At 47.6% G+C, this 17,770-nt stretch overlaps 1 pseudogene; it reads right to left on the bottom strand.

Annotated features, from left to right (window-relative positions):
* Window positions 1-404: 404 nt before the first annotated feature.
* On the bottom strand, window positions 405-3,608 carry LOC147111805 (endogenous retrovirus group PABLB member 1 Env polyprotein-like; annotated as a pseudogene).
* Between the last annotated feature and the right edge of the window lie 14,162 nt (window positions 3,609-17,770).

Raw genomic sequence — 17,770 nt, 5'->3', positions numbered from 1 at the left:
CATGAGGTTGGTGCTGGGTTTAAGGTCCTGGTCTTCAAACACTCTCTTCCTCAGGCGACCGAAGGCTGCACTGGCACACTGAAGGTCATCGACGTCTGCCCTTGCCGACAGTAGGCTCATGAGGTATGGAAAGTGGTCCACGTTACCCAAGGCCTCGTCATGGATTTTGATAATCGGGAAGCAGTACTCTGTGGCAGGGGCAGATTGGTAGAGGAACTTTGTCTTACGGATGTTTAGTGTAAGGCCCATGCTCTCGTACGCTTCGGTGAAGGTGTTGACGATGGTTTGGAGTTCGGCCACAGAGTGTGTGCAGACGCAAGCATATGGCAACCAGAACTGTACGCAGTACTCCAAGTGTGGTCTAACCAAGGTTCGATGCAGGTGTTGGTGAAAAATAAATTCACTCGAGTCTGTCTTAAAGTAAAAGTACACAGTTTATTAACAGAACGTTCTGGGAGAAGACCATAGACCCCACGGTCTAGTGATACCCTTCTCGTTCTCTCTTGGTTGGTACAGCTTTTTATTCCATTTTCATCCAATCACATTGTATTACAATAATCACCTGATCACTTATGGCTTATTTATTCTTTTCAGTATTAGTCATGCTTGTGTGGTTAAAGGTTAGTTACATCTTACTATGCCTTTGGTCACAGGTCAAATTCCCATGACCCCTATATTCTGCTGTGTCTACAATTTTAGCTAAAGCAGCACATTTCTTATCGCTTACTCAGAACACACACATTCTGTCTTGTCCCACAGCTGCGTCTTATCTTTGTTTTGCAAAGCTTCTCTACACACTGTCCTTTGTGCAGGAGTAGCGAAAGTAACACTTTTCCAGTCTGTACTGTTTTAGTTCTGCTTTTTCACATAAGAAAGTTGTTATTGCGAAACTTCTTATCGCCACCTGCTTCCTTTTAGCTCTTGCTCATCTGCACATGACCCCCACTCCTTTGTTCTGATTTTAATTCTGCTGGCACCACTTAATTAGTGGTTACCTCGGCTGTCTGAATTCTGAGAGGGTTCATTTTAACCCCTTCAGTCCCTCCTGTTGGTCCCGCACCAAATTTAGATTTTGGCCAGGGATACCAACTTCTTTTCCACTTTTACCATCCCCGGGATTACTCCTATACTGATGGCCTAAACTTAATACCTAAGTTTGTCTTTCCCCTCTGTCTATCTTGTTGTGCTAGGCGTGGTGGTCTGTGCAAATGACCAAAGAACTTTACATGTATGTTCCTATCTCTATCAGTTCATTATCCCGCATTACCTGTTCGGTTTCTGGCTCAATATTGATTATATCAACTATAGCAACCGGCATTATTCTGGACACAGCTGCCCTACAACATACATTCAAAACCGTCATCATAACATAAAATAATACTACAACTATAATAACAATTATAAGTCCATGCGTCAGATATGAACCCCAAGATCCTCCAAATAGCCAACTCCACCAGCCTTCCCCTGGGGTTTTGTGCAATTTCTTCACCTCCTTTTGTATGTGCTCAGCCAGACTAGTTATATTTTCTGAACTGTCCGGGATATAAGTGCAACATTCAGCGCCGATCATTGCACATGTCCCGCCCTCGTTAGCCAGTTGATAATCAAGGGCCATTCTATTCTGGAGAGCTACCGTTCATATGGCCACCATTTCTGCGCTCATCTCTACCAGGGCTTCAGCTGTATCACTTCCAACCTGTTCCAATATGTCTGCCACTAGCTTTATTTCCTGTATTGCTCTGTCTACCCCATACATAGGGAACATTATAGCTCCGATCCTTTCGGCTTCCGTTATTCCCCTTTTGCCTCGGGATTTTGTCCCAATTCCAGGGTGTCCCCTGAGGCTGTCAAGGTGATGTATATAGGGCACCACATATCCCAGATAGCACAGGCCCGTCCAGTCTTGGGGCAGCCAGGGGTAAGCTTTATGCCCACAAATAAAATACGTGCCATGTATGCCGTTTAGTTTGTCCATACGTTGTTCATCTTGGTGACCTTGCCCTCTCAGCGACCCCCACTGGTTTTGTTCGGGGTCCGGCTAACGTTCCATTGTCCAAAGGTCATCAGGTCACCTTGGTTACTACTGTTAACTGTCTGCAAGGGAGATCGCTGTTCACAATGGCTTCATCCCACCCCCTGTCCTCCTGTTTTATTTTGTTCTAAACATACCGGTCCTCGGGGCCTTCCAGCTCCCGAGGTGTTGGTGAGGACCAAGAATGGGGGTTGTTGAGTCCGATTATATTTAGGCTGGTACCATCCCTTGAAAGCGGTGAGGCTGTAACCTGCACTTCTCCAATCCCCTGCTTCTAACTTCTGTCTAAACCTTTGCTCTTCAAGGGTCCCATCGGTATCGTTTTGGCGAATTAACCACTCGGCCATCTCCGATTCATTAAAGGGGACCGGTCGCAAGGGAATTCCCCCTTTACTATGTATTGGCACATGTGAGCACACCCAACACAAACTTAGGTTCATATTCTTTGCATAGACATAAGACATATACAAGAATGTATTTACGTGTAACTCTTTTTTCCATAACGATCTCCCCTTTCGATATTCCCGGGCTGCTGAGCACCGGAAGTTAATGGGGCAAGGAGTGTCCCTGCATAGGACAGTCCAATCACTCCTGCCAGTCAGTTGAGTCCTCAGACCTCTGATCAACCAGGCTGTAGTCTCAGTTTCTCGTTCCAGCCTCCAATCCTCTTGGCTTTTGTCGTTATAAGCTGAGCAACGAATTGTGTCTTGGTTACACAGTCTTATGGGATTCCGTCGCCAGGGGAGGCACTTGTATTCGAGCGGGGTAATGTCCATCGCGCATACTGCAACTACACTGATGCATATAAGCATTTTCATCTTATTACTCTATGTTAACAACGTCCCAAAGGCTATATCGCCAACCTAACTATTTGTTGCTTGTAGATTCTGTTTTTCCTGCAGGAATACATAGATACATAATCATTAATTCGGCTCTCCCATCACAATCATTTGGATTCCTTCCTCTCTCTCAACTGGCCGCCGTCAAGGTTGGTGGGATTGTTCCCAGACGTACTTCAAAATCCACCACAAAGTGTATCCCATTAGAATAATGCATATAGTCCAGACCAGTACCCGTACCAGCGCCCATTCCCATTCCTTATACTGTCTCCAATATTCCTCGCTCCCTGTAAATGGTATTTGCTCTGGTGTAGTCATCTCTGTACTGGTGAGGGGTTGTAGACCTTTAACTGTGTCCAGTGCTTCCACCGTCCCATGCCCTTTATATCAACGCAAGCACACGTATCGCTGCTGATAAGGACTTGATAAGGTCCAGACCATTTTAGGGCAAACCCTGGTTTTTCTGGTAGGACCTTAACCATTACCTTCGTTCCCGCAGGGGGAATGCATGGTAACGCAGTCAATTCTAAATCTTTGTCTTTTTCTTCCTGTCGTTCCCTAACCTGCTGTCTCATTTCTTTCAACTGTTTGCTTAACTCAAGGACATACTGGCGGAGCCTGTCTTGCGAAGGTCCTAGCTCCTCTCCTCCCATGATTATTCCATGGGGGAGTTGCATTGCTCGCCCTGTCATTAATTCACAGGGCAACAATCCTGTGGCGCGGTTTGGGATGGCTCTTAGTTTCATTAACATAGCGGGCAACACATCTACCCATTGCTGATGCTTCTCACCCAACGCTTTGGCCAATGCAGCTTTTAGGGTTCTGTTCATCCATTCCACCATCCCGGAACTTTGGGGGTGATAGGGAATGTGGAATTTTTGTTTTATTCCCATCCATTCACACATACCCTTCATGACCACACCTGTAAAGTGGGTTCCCTGATCTGAATCTATTTGGATCGGTACTCCCCATCTGGGAATTACTTCTTCTGCCAGTATCCGCGCCACCGTGGTAGCGGTACAATTTCGCGTGGGGAAAGCCTCTACCCATCTGTTAAACTGATCTATTATTACCAAACAGTACTTCTTCCCCCTTGACGTGAGGAGTGGCCCGGTAAAATCTATCTGTATTTTCTCCCATGGACCTCTTGGTCTTGGCTGATGAGCCATGCATATTTTAACGGGGTGGCCGGGGTTGTGTTGAGCGCATGTCAGACATTGCTGGCAATATTTTGCCACATCCCTTCCTAGCCCCGGCCACCACCAGTCTGTTCCCAACAGATGGATCATGGCTCCTCTTCCTACATGGTCGGCACCATGGTGTAATTCCAGGAGTGTCCGACGGATGCAGGCAGGGGCAACCACCTTTTTATCCTTTCGCCATATCCCCTCCTCATCCTGTCTGCCACCCTTTTGGTACCATTCTTGCTTTTCCCTCATAGACGTGTCTGTCTGTAATTATTTAATATCTATCTTTTCCACCTGGGCGCTTGCTACCATTTCTGTTATAGCATCTTGTTCTAGGGCTTGTTGTGCGGCCACATCCGCGGCTCGGTTGCCCTCCTGTTGTCGGGTTTCTACCTTTTGGTGGGCCTTAATTTTTATTACTGCTGCGCGCTTTGGGGCTTTAGTGGCTTCGAGGAGTTCCTCTATTAATTTCTGACGTTTAATGTGATTTCCGCCTGAGGTCACAAATCCTTGTCTCCCCCAGGCGGTCATGTAGTCATGCACCACCCCGAATGCGTATCGACTGTCTGTATATATATTTACATTTTTTTCTTTAGCTAGCTCCAAAGCTTTCGTTAGGGCTATTATCTCCGCCATTTGTGCTGAGAGCCCTCCATCCAGCCTCCCTGATAATTCTGTTTCCAGCTGATCATTTACAACTGCCCACCCGGTTCGTGGTGCCCCATCAATATATTTCCAGGACCCATCCACATAGAGAGTGAATTGGGCCTCTTCCAGTGGCTCTTCTTCCAGCTGGTGGCTTTCTATTTCATCATCTATGTTGGCACAATGGTGAGGCTCCCCCATTCCTAACATCCCTCGGCTGGGTTTTCCCTGGTATCCCTAACTATCTGTACTGGCTTGTCTGCAGGCAATAGCACCGCTTCCCATCACGCTCTTCGCATGTTTGATACCGCTCTTAGTTTATGGTTGTTTACCATCTCCACCAAAGTATGTTTGGTGTGGAGGACTATCTCACCTGTCATGACAGTGGGCTCACTGACCTTCACTGCCCATGCTGCACAATCTAATGCCGCTACACATCGGGACAACCCTGCAGCGACCGATGATTGTTGGGTAGAGTAGTATGCCACCGGTCGTCTCCTATCCCCATGTTGCTGAGTCACCACCGCAGCATAAAATCCTCCCTCATTCTCACAATGGGTGTGAAAGGGCTTTCTCATATCCGGCAACCCGAGTCCCGGTGCCGAAATTAAGGATTGCTTTAGTTTGTCGTACGCATCCTCCTGTTCCGGACCCCAGTCAATAAGGGCATTACCCGGGTTTCCCCCTTTTACTAGTCTTTGTATTGGCTCTGCTATTGCGGCAAAGTTAGGCATAAAGTTCCTACCGTAATTAAAGAGCCCCATCACTTTCCTAACCGCTCTGACTGACACGGGTCTCGGCATTTCTTGGATTGCCTTTCGTCGGTCTGCGGACATTGTCCTTATGCCCTGAGACAACTGTTTCCCCAGATAGGTGATGGTAGCCTGTCCAATCTGAGCTTTCTTAGGGTTCACCTTGAATCCTCTCTTTTCTAGCGCTTGTAAGATTATAATCAGAGCCGCTATGAGCCCTCTCTCACCTTCCGAAGCTATTAATGGCCCAGTAATTCCGGACACAACGCGTGAGTACGGATGGGGTAACCACCTTTTTATCCTTTCGCCATATCCCCTCCTCATCCTGTCTGCCACCCTTTTGGTACCATTCTTGCTTTTCCCTCATAGACGTGTCTGTCTGTAATTATTTAATATCTATCTTTTCCACCTGGGCGCTTGCTACCATTTCTGTTATAGCATCTTGTTCTAGGGCTTGTTGTGCGGCCACATCCACGGCTCGGTTGCCCTCCTGTTGTCGGGTTTCTACCTTTTGGTGGGCCTTAATTTTTATTACTGCTGCGCGCTTTGGGGCTTTAGTGGCTTCGAGGAGTTCCTCTATTAATTTCTGACGTTTAATGTGATTTCCGCCTGAGGTCACAAATCCTTGTCTCCCCCAGGCGGTCATGTAGTCATGCACCACCCCGAATGCGTATCGACTGTCTGTATATATATTTACATTTTTTTCTTTAGCTAGCTCCAAAGCTTTCGTTAGGGCTATTATCTCCGCCATTTGTGCTGAGAGCCCTCCATCCAGCCTCCCTGATAATTCTGTTTCCAGCTGATCATTTACAACTGCCCACCCGGTTCGTGGTGCCCCATCAATATATTTCCAGGACCCATCCACATAGAGAGTGAATTGGGCCTCTTCCAGTGGCTCTTCTTCCAGCTGGTGGCTTTCTATTTCATCATCTATGTTGGCACAATGGTGAGGCTCCCCCATTCCTAACATCCCTCGGCTGGGTTTTCCCTGGTATCCCTAACTATCTGTACTGGCTTGTCTGCAGGCAATAGCACCGCTTCCCATCACGCTCTTCGCATGTTTGATACCGCTCTTAGTTTATGGTTGTTTACCATCTCCACCAAAGTATGTTTGGTGTGGAGGACTATCTCACCTGTCATGACAGTGGGCTCACTGACCTTCACTGCCCATGCTGCACAATCTAATGCCGCTACACATCGGGACAACCCTGCAGCGACCGATGATTGTTGGGTAGAGTAGTATGCCACCGATCGTCTCCTATCCCCATGTTGCTGAGTCACCACCGCAGCATAAAATCCTCCCTCATTCTCACAATGGGTGTGAAAGGGCTTTCTCATATCCGGCAACCCGAGTCCCGGTGCCGAAATTAAGGATTGCTTTAGTTTGTCGTACGCATCCTCCTGTTCCGGACCCCAGTCAATAAGGGCATTACCCGGGTTTCCCCCTTTTACTAGTCTTTGTATTGGCTCTGCTATTGCGGCAAAGTTAGGCATAAAGTTCCTACTGTAATTAAAGAGCCCCATCACTTTCCTAACCGCTCTGACTGACACGGGTCTCGGCATTTCTTGGATTGCCTTTCGTCGGTCTGCGGACATTGTCCTTATGCCCTGAGACAACTGTTTCCCCAGATAGGTGATGGTAGCCTGTCCAATCTGAGCTTTCTTAGGGTTCACCTTGAATCCTCTCTTTTCTAGCGCTTGTAAGATTATAATCAGAGCCGCTATGAGCCCTCTCTCACCTTCCGAAGCTATTAATGGCCCAGTAATTCCGGACACAACGCGTGAGTACGGATGGGGTACTCACGCGTGTGCCCGGAGGAATTGCCGGTTTTCAGCATGCACAGTGCAGGCGCTGAAAACCGGCATTTCCTGTCCTCTAACCCAAGGGGTGAAGAGGCAGAACGCGCGCGACTGCACAGGCAGCGCGTGCGCAGTGAAATTCCTTTTTTTTTCAGAGTTGCGCGTGTGTAAAGGCCTCCGGTCTTTACGCATTGAAAAACCACACGTAAGTACTTCGTTTTTCAGGTAAGTGGGCTTTTAGTACAATTGAGAATTTTTTTTTTCACAGGTTTGTTATTTTTAAAGAATTTACAGTTTAGTTTTAGCCTGATTTTTTCAAATTTTAAAATTATTGTTTAAAATAGTTTTTCAGAGTTCTTTATTGTTCATTTAAGTAGTGCAATGTTTTTTTAAATTTTCTTTCAGGTTTAAGTAGTGTTTTGGGTCCAGGAGTTTTCATGAGTTTGACAGCTCTTTCTGTCAAACTCATGAATGAGTTTCCCCTCCCCTGATTGGCTACACAGTGCTCACCTGATCCCAGCCGGCACATCGCACTAACTACGCTGCTGGATCAGGTAAGCACATCGCGCCGACATCTGAACCGGGCCAGTGACAGGAAATGCAAGCAGGCCTGGGCTTCAGATGTCAGCGCGCAGGACGAGTGCAGATCAGGGGCTTGCACGCGCGGCAAGATCCCGATCCTAATTTCAGGGCCAATAAATCGTCCACGTATTGTAGAATTGTGCTTCGGTATGGGATGAGATCTATTGGTTCTAATAGGGAACTCATTACTCGGTGGAATATCGCTGGGCTATTGTGGAATCCCTGGGGTAACCGGGTCCAGGTATATTGTTTGTCCCCGACTGTGAAGGCGAATTTCTCCTGTGATTCTGGGTCCAGTGGTAGTGACCAGAATCCATTTGCTATATCCAAGACCGTGAACACTTTGTGTTCCGGACTCAGTCCATTTAGAATGGTGGCAGGGCTAGCTACTATAGGATGCAGTTTCGCAGTTACTTTGTTAAGTTCCGTATAATCAATAGTCAATTGGAATGAGCCGTCTGGCTTATTGACTGGCCATACCGGTGACTTAGTTGTACTTTCAGTGGTCCAAACTATTCCTTTTTCTTCCAAATCTTGTATGATCCATACTACTGCTTCTCGTTGGTACACTGGTACCTTAGATGGATCCCATCCGTCCTTTTTCATCTTGTCTACCAAACCCTTCCAGTCGTCTGCATAGAGCCTGGTAAGGGACCCAGGGGGTCCCCATTCCATCTCTTTCCCCGACGCCATATCCAGTCCTACATCAGTCTTACCTGCTCTGCTGCGTTTCTCTGTGTGGGTTTGCCGTGATCCTGTCTTTATTCGTGGTACGTCCGTGATCTGGGATTTCTCCCCTCCGTCTTACCTCTATTAACACCCCCGGTGGTCGTAAAATACTTTTTAAGCTGTTAATTAATCACAATTAAGCACACATATATTCATTGACTTCACAATCCCAGGGTACTTTGGAGTCTCTCAGCCTACTTGACCCTGGCCATCACGTGGGGCCCAATCGCCCTCTTAATTCCAGCTCAGGCTAGGGTCGATGAGACAGGCATCCTCCTTGTCCTTGTCGATCAGTCAATCACTCATTCCTTCGCGACATCTATCGCTACACAGTGTTCCCTTAGTTCATGTGATCCACACTCACACAACTGTGTTCTCTCACCTCTTACAGACTTTCACTTGATTCGTGATGCTACAGCACTGTCCCTCCGCCTTCCCAGATGACTCAATTTCTGGATGGTCAAAATTTGACTTCTCGTCCGGGTTCACTGGTACGGGCAGTCTTTCAGTTCCGTAGCATCCTGCCAACTATGCCAATTTGTTGGTGAAGAATAAATTCACGTGAGTCTGTCTTAAAGTAAAAGTACACAGTTTATTAACAGAACGTTCTGGGAGAAGACCATAGACCCCGCGGTCTAGTGATACCCTTCTCATTCTCCCTTGGTTGGTACAGCTTTTTATTCCATTTTCATCCAATCACATTGTATTACAATAATCACCTGATCACTTATGGCTTATTTATTCTTTTCAGTATTAGTCATGCTTGTGTGGTTAAAGGTTAGTTACATCTTACTATGCCTTTGGTCACAGGTCAAATTCCCATGACCCCTATATTCTGCTGTGTCTACAATTTTAGCTAAAGCAGCACATTTCTTATTGCTTACTCAGAACACACACATTCTGTCTTGTCCCACAGCTGTGTCTTATCTTTGTTTTGCAAAGCTTCTCTACACGCTGTCCTTTGTGCAGGACTAGCGAAAGTAACACTTTTCCAGTCTGTACTGTTTTAGTTCTGCTTTTTCACATAAGAAAGTTGTTATTGTGAAACTTCTTATCACCACCTGGTTCCTTTTAGCTCTTGCTCATCTGCACATGACCCCCACTCCTTTGTTCTGATTTTAATTCTGCTGGCACCATTTAATTAGTGGTTACCTCGGCTGTCTGAATTCTGAGAGGGTTCATTTTAACCCCTTCACAGGTTTAGCATAACTTCCCAATGTTTCAATTCTATCCCTCTAGAAATAAACCCTAGTGCTTGGTTTGCCCTGGGTGTCCTTGTGCACCTTGTGCACCAGTCGCTGAAGGTAAACATGCAGGTGCAGCAGGCGGTTAAGTAGGCAAATGGTATGTTGGCCTTCGTAGCGAGAGGGTTTGAGTACAGGAACAAGGATGTCTTGCTGCAGTTATACAGGGCTTTGGTGAGACCACATCTTGAGTATTATGTGCAGTTTTGTTTGCCTTATCTGAGGAAGGATGTTCTTGCCATGGAGGGAGTGCAGCGAAGATTCACCAGGCTGATACCTGGGATGGCAGGAATGACGTATGAGGAGAGATTGGGTCGATTGGGCTTATACTCGCTAGAGTTTAGAAGAATGAGAGGGAATCTCATTGAAACTTATAAAATTCTGACAGGACTGGGCAGACTAGATGCAGGAAGGATGTTCCCGATGGTTGGGGAGTCCAGAACCAGGGGTCACAGTCCAAGGATAAGGGGTAAGCCATTTAGGACAGAAATGAGGAGGAATTTCTTCACCCAGAGAATGGTGAACCTGTGGAATTCTCTACCACAGAAGGCAGTAGAGGCCAATTCATTAAATATATTCAAGAAGGAGTTGGATATATTTCTTAAGGCTAAAGGTTCAAGGGATATGGGGAGAAAGCAGGGACAGGGTACTGAATTTGGATGATTAGCCATGATCTCATTGCATGGCGGAGCAGGCTCGAGGGGCCGAATGGCCTACTCCTGCTCCTATCTTCTATGCTTCTATGCTTTTTTATGGCCTTGCTAACCTGTGGCGCAACTTTTAGTGATTTGTGTATTTGTACTCCGAGATCCCTTTGTTCCTCTACCCCACCTAGACAGATTCCTTAAAGCCTAGCACTTCTTTTTATTTGCTCTTGGGATACAGGTGACGTTGGCAAGGCTGCATTTATTGCCCATCCTTGGTTGACTTTCTCAGGATGGGCAACAAATGCGGCCTTACCAACATTACCCACACCCCCAGAACAAATTCAAAAAAGACCCATTTTTATTGCACTGAACTTTGATTACCCTCATATACTATTGGTTTTTCACTTCTATTGATATTTATTTTTGTAATATTTTCATTTAGGCATGAGTAGGTATGACAACAATTGGAGAAAACTGACTGTTATGCCTGACAGGATGAGGGAATTCAACTCAACAAAGACAAAACGGAGTTTGCAGTCTTACAAAATTCCATTCAAGCTCATTGTGAAGCATTGGGATCAGGTGCAAGGTGCTTTGTGCTTGCTGAAGCCACAATGAGCTGACTGAGCTAGATTTGACATCATCACCCTCATTATGTATGCATAGCGCGCTCCTGGCCAGGACTGGACCTGCCAGTAGGAGCCCACTGTCAGCACAAGTTGGGAAATGGAATATAGCTAAAGCTCTTAAATACTGCAGCTGTTATAGAAACACATAGAAGTTATTTTTTTTAAAACCCACAGGTTAAAGGCTATTCGGCCCAACCAGTCCATTTTGAAGTTTACCCTCCACATGACTAAATAGTACAAATCACATTTACCCACCCTGCTCCCATATTCCTTCAACCCCTTTTCCTTCATCCATCGATCCATTCTCATCTTGAACGTTGACATAGGCCTGGATTATACCTGCCAGCAGGTTTCCGGTGGGAAATTGCATCGGTGAGTTAATTCTACGCTCGCCTGTGATTTTAACGACTGAGACTTATTTAAATCTTACCAGGTGGGAAGTCAGCAGAAGTGGGTAATCGCGCGGCATGGAGGCCACTCCACCCACCGACGCAAGGTAAGTGGCGGGATCAAGTTCCGGGGGCCTTTGGGATCTCCTGACTTGAGCTTTGTATCTGCGTTGAATTTCTATATGTAGTTGTCTTAAGGATGTTATTAACTAGAGCTGCTGAAGGCAGCCGTTGTCTCTTAGGAGCTGTCCTTCAATTGTGTTTATATTCAAATCATTTAGGAACAGAACATGCCTCAAAATAAGAGAATACTGAATACTGCCTGGAAAAGCAGACATAAATGTGCATGATCCTTTGTTGCTGGTTACTGTCCACCTGGACATTGATGAACATTAATGTTCATGACCACCATGGCATTGTGTCTAGAGACCAGCATGACTTCATGAATTCCATCAATACCGCCGTGGAAATTGGGGAATCAAGGCATGCAAAAGAATTGCAATGCCCTACTCATTCTGCTGCTGTCTTACAAACACCTGCTGTCCCTGCGATGGAGGTGTCTACAGGTCAGATTGCAGCAGATGGCACAATGACATTACTGTCTCCTTGTTGAAACTCAGCCTGGGAAGGCATTTTTAAATAGACGTGTCTGGGTCTGTAAACATGGCTGTGTGGGTAGTAGTGAGTGCATTGTCAAAGCGTTCTGCTCTCACATCCCTTCTTTCATCCTTCTCTTCCACCTGCTGTTTAGGGGTGGGCTTTGTGCACAGCAAGATCAAGATTTTGCACCCAACTTCATCTCCATCTGATTTATGCCAAATTTAACACTAAAATGGTGTTCTGAAAGCAAAAGGTCCAGCTGGAAATTGCTGTTCCGGAAGAGTTAAGCAGGAATCCAGTGAATTTACCCCCCTCCCAATTTCCTGGCAAACATTTGCCCCAGCGGGGTCTGTTACCCGGAGTTGCCTCCCGATGTCTGAATTTTCGGGAGTAGATGGAGGATGGATACGGCACACTTGGGAGCTTAATGTCCTCTGATATTACATTGGTTTAATGCAGTCATGTAGAGTTCTTTTGTGCACTATTTTAACAAACTCATTTAACCTCTTAAAAGTAAATTGGTTAACATCCGCGCTAAGGTAATGCAGAAAGGAATTTTGTGCAAAAATCAGTGCACTCCCAGTAGAAATTAAAGCCCACGGGGTCTGAAATGAGGGACTCAAAGGAATATTAAATAGGTTTCATTTTCACCCAGTAGTTTCTGTAAAAAAAGGATTAATGGGCACAACTGAGTATGGACAAGAAGTAGGGATCCTTCTACATTTACCATAGAATTTTTCACAAAGCAATCCTTATTTGGAAAGGTGCTGCTACTCATGAAAACTTCAGCATGACTGTATGGGTTGGGAAGCCCCCTTTATTATGCAGGTAACAAAAGTATTACAGGTTTGAGAGTTTGCGAAGCCATGCCATCACCAGAAATATCATCAAGCAGGTGGATGGCATGCTCAAGCAGTATTTCGGCTGCTTGGACTGTTTTGTTCTGCCCTTACCACCACCTGGGCAGCAAGTGGTGGAAGAAGAGGAAGAGTAGCACGAAGAAGACGAAGGGCAGGAGTTGCATCGCCCACCAGTGCCCTAGCTGCCAAATTCTTAGAGAACAACTCGTCCAAGACGTTTCATGTGAACCATCCCTTGCATTCCCAACACACCAACAATCCCGCAATCCTCATCACTACCATCATTAATACCACCATCCGATTGTCTTCCTTCAGTCCAGCCTTATGGGTCTTGCTCTGACTTCACTATAAATGTTAACAGCAACACCAAATGCAGAATAAAAAATATTCATAGGAACGGGAGTAGGCCATTCAGCCCCTTGAGCCTGGCTGATCTGTATCTTAGCTCCATCTAACTGCCTTGGTTCTGTAACCCTAAATACCATTGCCTAACAAACATTAGGCAATTGCTCCAACAACTCTATTGCACCTGTGTATAATAGCTAACAGAAATAATTGGTTGTAAATGTCCAACTGGTTCACTAATGTCCTTTAGGGAACTGCATTATGTTGTATCAAACTTGGGCAAGTTTACAAACATGAACTAATGTTCTGTCAATGCTGACATGCCAAACTAATATTGTGCTTAATACACAATTAGCTTGTATACTAACTGTAATATACAGAGTAAATCAATCTTAAGGTGAATCTCAATTTTTATCCCTTTGTTCAAACAATAATGAATGAAATATTAGCCATAATATATATATTATATAATATAAGATTTGTGGATCTAGAATGGAGACTACAGAACCTGTCAACATCCGACATGGCTGACTCGCATGCAGTGACGGCCCAATGCAAGTTTAGTGTTGCTGCAAAGCAGTTTCCACTAAAGTTGCAGTATCAACATGTCCTAAACTACACTCCAGATGGCAGTACAAATAAATTCAATTCAATTCAGTTAGAATGTTACCAAAATTGTGCAATTATTAGTAGTTAATAAAGAAAACAACTGTTCAACATAATTTGACAGAAGCAGATCTGCTGCAAAACTTTCTGTTTGGTGTTTTTTTCTTTTACATGTCCATTGTCCTTTGTCATTTTGTGGGGCAGTTCTTACAGATTATGGAATTTTCTGTCACATACTGATCTTTTAGCTCTGGTTCTGCCATTCTTGTAAAAAGTGGTTTATGTGACTTAAAATATATAGGCCTAGAAATTGGGTATAGCCCCGCTTGAGGCGTTAGAACTGGCGATGCGCAAAGTTTATAGCCAGACGAAACTTATCGCTGCCTGGCGCGATATTAGGTTGCATCGCCCCCAAAGGGGATTGAGGCGCTAAATCAGCTGTTGCACAGTGCTCTTAAGGCGCAAAAGGTCAGGCGCTACTCAATTTAGACGCGGACGGGCGCAGCGCAGGTGAACTCAATTACGGGAATGCACGAGACCTCCAGGCGCCGGCCGGCTCTTAAAGGGGTGGGTCAGTCAGCCTGAGCTTCAACACCCAACGCCCTGTAGGCCTCAGATTCGGCGCTCGCCCTTGTCTGGCGGTACAAACTTGTTCATCATGGAGAAGGTTAGGCAGAGAGCAGAGCGCTTCAGCACTGAGGCTCTGGACCACTTGGTGGCTGCAGTTGAACACCGTCGAGAGGTCCTGTATCCGGATAATGGCAAGAGGCCAAATCAGAAGGCTTATCGACGATCTTGGAGAGAGGTTGCTGTGAGGGTGAACTCCAGCAGCATGGCGACCAGGACCCCTGTTCAGTGCCGGAAGAAATTCAGCGACCTCACACGGATCGTTAGGGTGAGTGATGGTTTACCAAACTTGTGCTTCCCTCTATCTGCAGCTGACTTCGGGCACCCTGCTGCAATGATGCGCCAATGGCCATCTGTCAGTATGCACCCATGGCCCTTTCTGGGCACGCACATGGACAGATGTCTCAAGGCCTCATGTAAGGGCTCTTGCACCATGGGGGGCATGCGATGAGGTCTCAAGGCCTCATGTAAGGGCTCTTGCACCATGGGGGGCATGCTATGAGGTCTCAAGGCCTCATGTAAGGGCTCTTGCACCATGGGGGGCATGCGATGAGGTCTCAAGGCATCATGTAACAGAACCTCCCCTTCTTTCCCCTGCAGTCCAAGCTGGCGATGATTGGAAAGGAGCAGCGTCGAACCGGTGGCGGACCTGCACATGTGGTCACTCTCACGGATCTGGAGGAGAGAGTGCACCAGATACTTGGAGGACGTCTGTCTGGTCCTGTGACCACTGCATCTGCCGACCCCATTACTGACAGCGAGGGTAAGACTCTCAGCTTTTTTACCTGTTGCCTTCCACTTGGTCCCCCCACCAGCATGCATCCTCAGTGTGCAGCCATGTCAGAGCCTTGCCGCAATCTGGCATGCCTTTCAGCAAAGCTGTCCTTTTGCTAAAGCCACTCTTCCACCTCCCACTTTCAGATGAAGCAGCACCAACTCGGGCTCAGCGCGCTGAAGCTGCCAGTGCCAGTGCCACCGGAGGCGAGGACCAGGAGGAATCCGGACCAGCCGCTGCAGAATCCAGGGAGCTGAGACATCTGCAGACTGGGGATAGTCATCCCCTGGAGGGGAGCGGGGGTGGCTCTGAGGATGAACCAGTTGCCGGACCAAGCGGCATGCAGCAACGCACGGGGGATAGGCAAGTTCGGCCACCGTCTCCCCGCAGGGCAAGGCAGGTCATCATGACTGCTGCACAGAGTGCAGATGAGGTCCGTCGCCTGGCTGAGATGAGCAAACAGGCCCGGGTCAGACACACGGAGCTGATGGCTGCAGTGGAGAAGATGACTGAGTCAATAGATTCATTGGCTAGGAGTATGTTGGACTTCGGGGCAACAATGGAGAGGACTCTGCAGGGCTTTGGGGCAACAATGGAGAGGACTCTCCAGGTATTCGGGGAAACTATGGACAGGTCTATCCAGGGCTTCGGGACCACAATGGACAGGACTATCCAGGGCTTCGGCCCAACAATGGAGAGGACTGTCCACGGCTTTGAGTCGGCAATGGAAAGGACTGTTCAGGGCTTCGGACAATCTCTGGAAAGGTCTGTGCAGGGCTTGTCCGAGGCAGTGGAGCGGTCGGCACCTGCCTTGTCCGAAGCCATGGGAAGAACTGTCCAGGCCTTCTCCGAAGCACTGGCACCTGGCACACAGGTCCTCACTGTTGCCACGCAGTCACTTGCTGGGCTCCTCCACAGCCAGATTGACGCAACGCGATCTCTCACTGCAGCCATCCTCTCTGCATCAGATAGGATCACCCTGGGCCCTTCCACTCCAGTACAAGGCCAGGAATCAGTAGAGCATGCAATTGTGGCGGATGAGCCGAGCCGCTCCCCTCAGATAGCCAGTGTGTCGTCCGACCATGGTGCAGGTGTCCTCTCTCGGCAGGAGAGCATTGCACATGCCAGCGCTGGGACGCCTGCATTGCAGCTGCCACCACCTGCAGGCCACACTGCTTCCAGCCATGGTCACAGCAAGCATCCTGCGTCTGCACCCTCCAAGCCCAGAGGTCGGCCAGGCCGTCCCTCAGGGGCTTCTGCGCTTCCAGACAGTCAGGAGGCATCCCCCAGCCTTGAGCCCGCCACTGGGGTCCAATTACGTAGGAGCAGCAGGGAGGGAAGGGGCCGGGCGCAGAAGAGAAGTCGTTCTCCCTCAAGGGGCCAGTTGTAGAGGGAGGTGCTGAGACGTTTGTTTGTCCAAATTCAAGGACACCCTCACCTGCTGTTATATTTGCTGAGGTTTGTTGAGTTTTGCGGCTTGGCCGAACAGTTAACAGTTATTTTGAAAGTTATGGTTTCTGCTCACATTACGTTGTTTAGCTGTAATGAAAGACTTTTGTGTCAATAAACAGAAGTTTCAATGTTGCATGGTGCATGTGACTACTTTCAGTGATGCTGGCATTCAGAGGCCCTCAAACATCCAAAGTGCGCATGAGTTAAGACTCTCATCATTCCGCCACAGGGGTGTCGACACGAGTCCAGTGGAGCCTCTGACGTATGGACCTTTCACTTTCAGCAGCCCTTCCATCTTCCTCCTCCTCCTCCTCCGCCTGCTCTTCCTCCTCCTCCTCCTCCTCCTCATACTCCTCCTCCTCCGCCTGCTTGTGCAGGGTCCAAGGGAAGGTAATGAATTGACGCGTTCGCCTATAAAGGGCATCTGTCACTTGCTGGTTGCAACAGCGGACTGCAGCCTGAGCGACAGTCGCATTGTCCCCAATGGCTGACTGAAAGGATCCGTTGCCATAAAAATGGAGGCCATCAGTCAGTTTAGCCATAATGGACAGAGAGGTTCTGCAGCGTTCACGCGGCTGCAGATGCTGACCAAGCAGGTGGCACAGATCAGTAACAATGTCCCTCCAGATTCGGAGCCTTCGCAAACACTGCTCCTCCGCCATGTCAAGGCTTGTCACCTGCTGCCTAAAGACCCTCGCAGCATCCCGTCGGATTGGCCGACCTCCATTGCCCCTCCTCATTCTGGCCAATCCCGGCCCTCTCTCCCGCCGTCTCTCTGCCCCTTCACAGTGTTGGGCGATGAGGCCGTGGCCCTCCAAACAAGCTCCCATTCCGATGCCAGTTGGTCAAAAGGCTTTTAGGTGTAGTGCTGCAAGTGCTTCGGACAGGGTTGAAGGTCCCAAGTACTGTAAAGCTAAATTCCCAGAACTCCGCTCCACATTAGCTCGCCAACTCTCTCTAGCAGCAATCGCAATGAGCAGGCCAAGTGGCAGAAGATTCTGCACTAGAGCGGTCCCCTTTAAATAGCGCC

The sequence above is a fragment of the Somniosus microcephalus genome, chromosome 10 (genome assembly GCF_052327205.1).
Source record: "Somniosus microcephalus isolate GS21.2 chromosome 10, FLI_Smic_1.0, whole genome shotgun sequence".
Taxonomy (NCBI): domain Eukaryota; kingdom Metazoa; phylum Chordata; class Chondrichthyes; order Squaliformes; family Somniosidae; genus Somniosus; species Somniosus microcephalus.
This window is presented reverse-complemented; position numbering and strand designations above follow the sequence as displayed.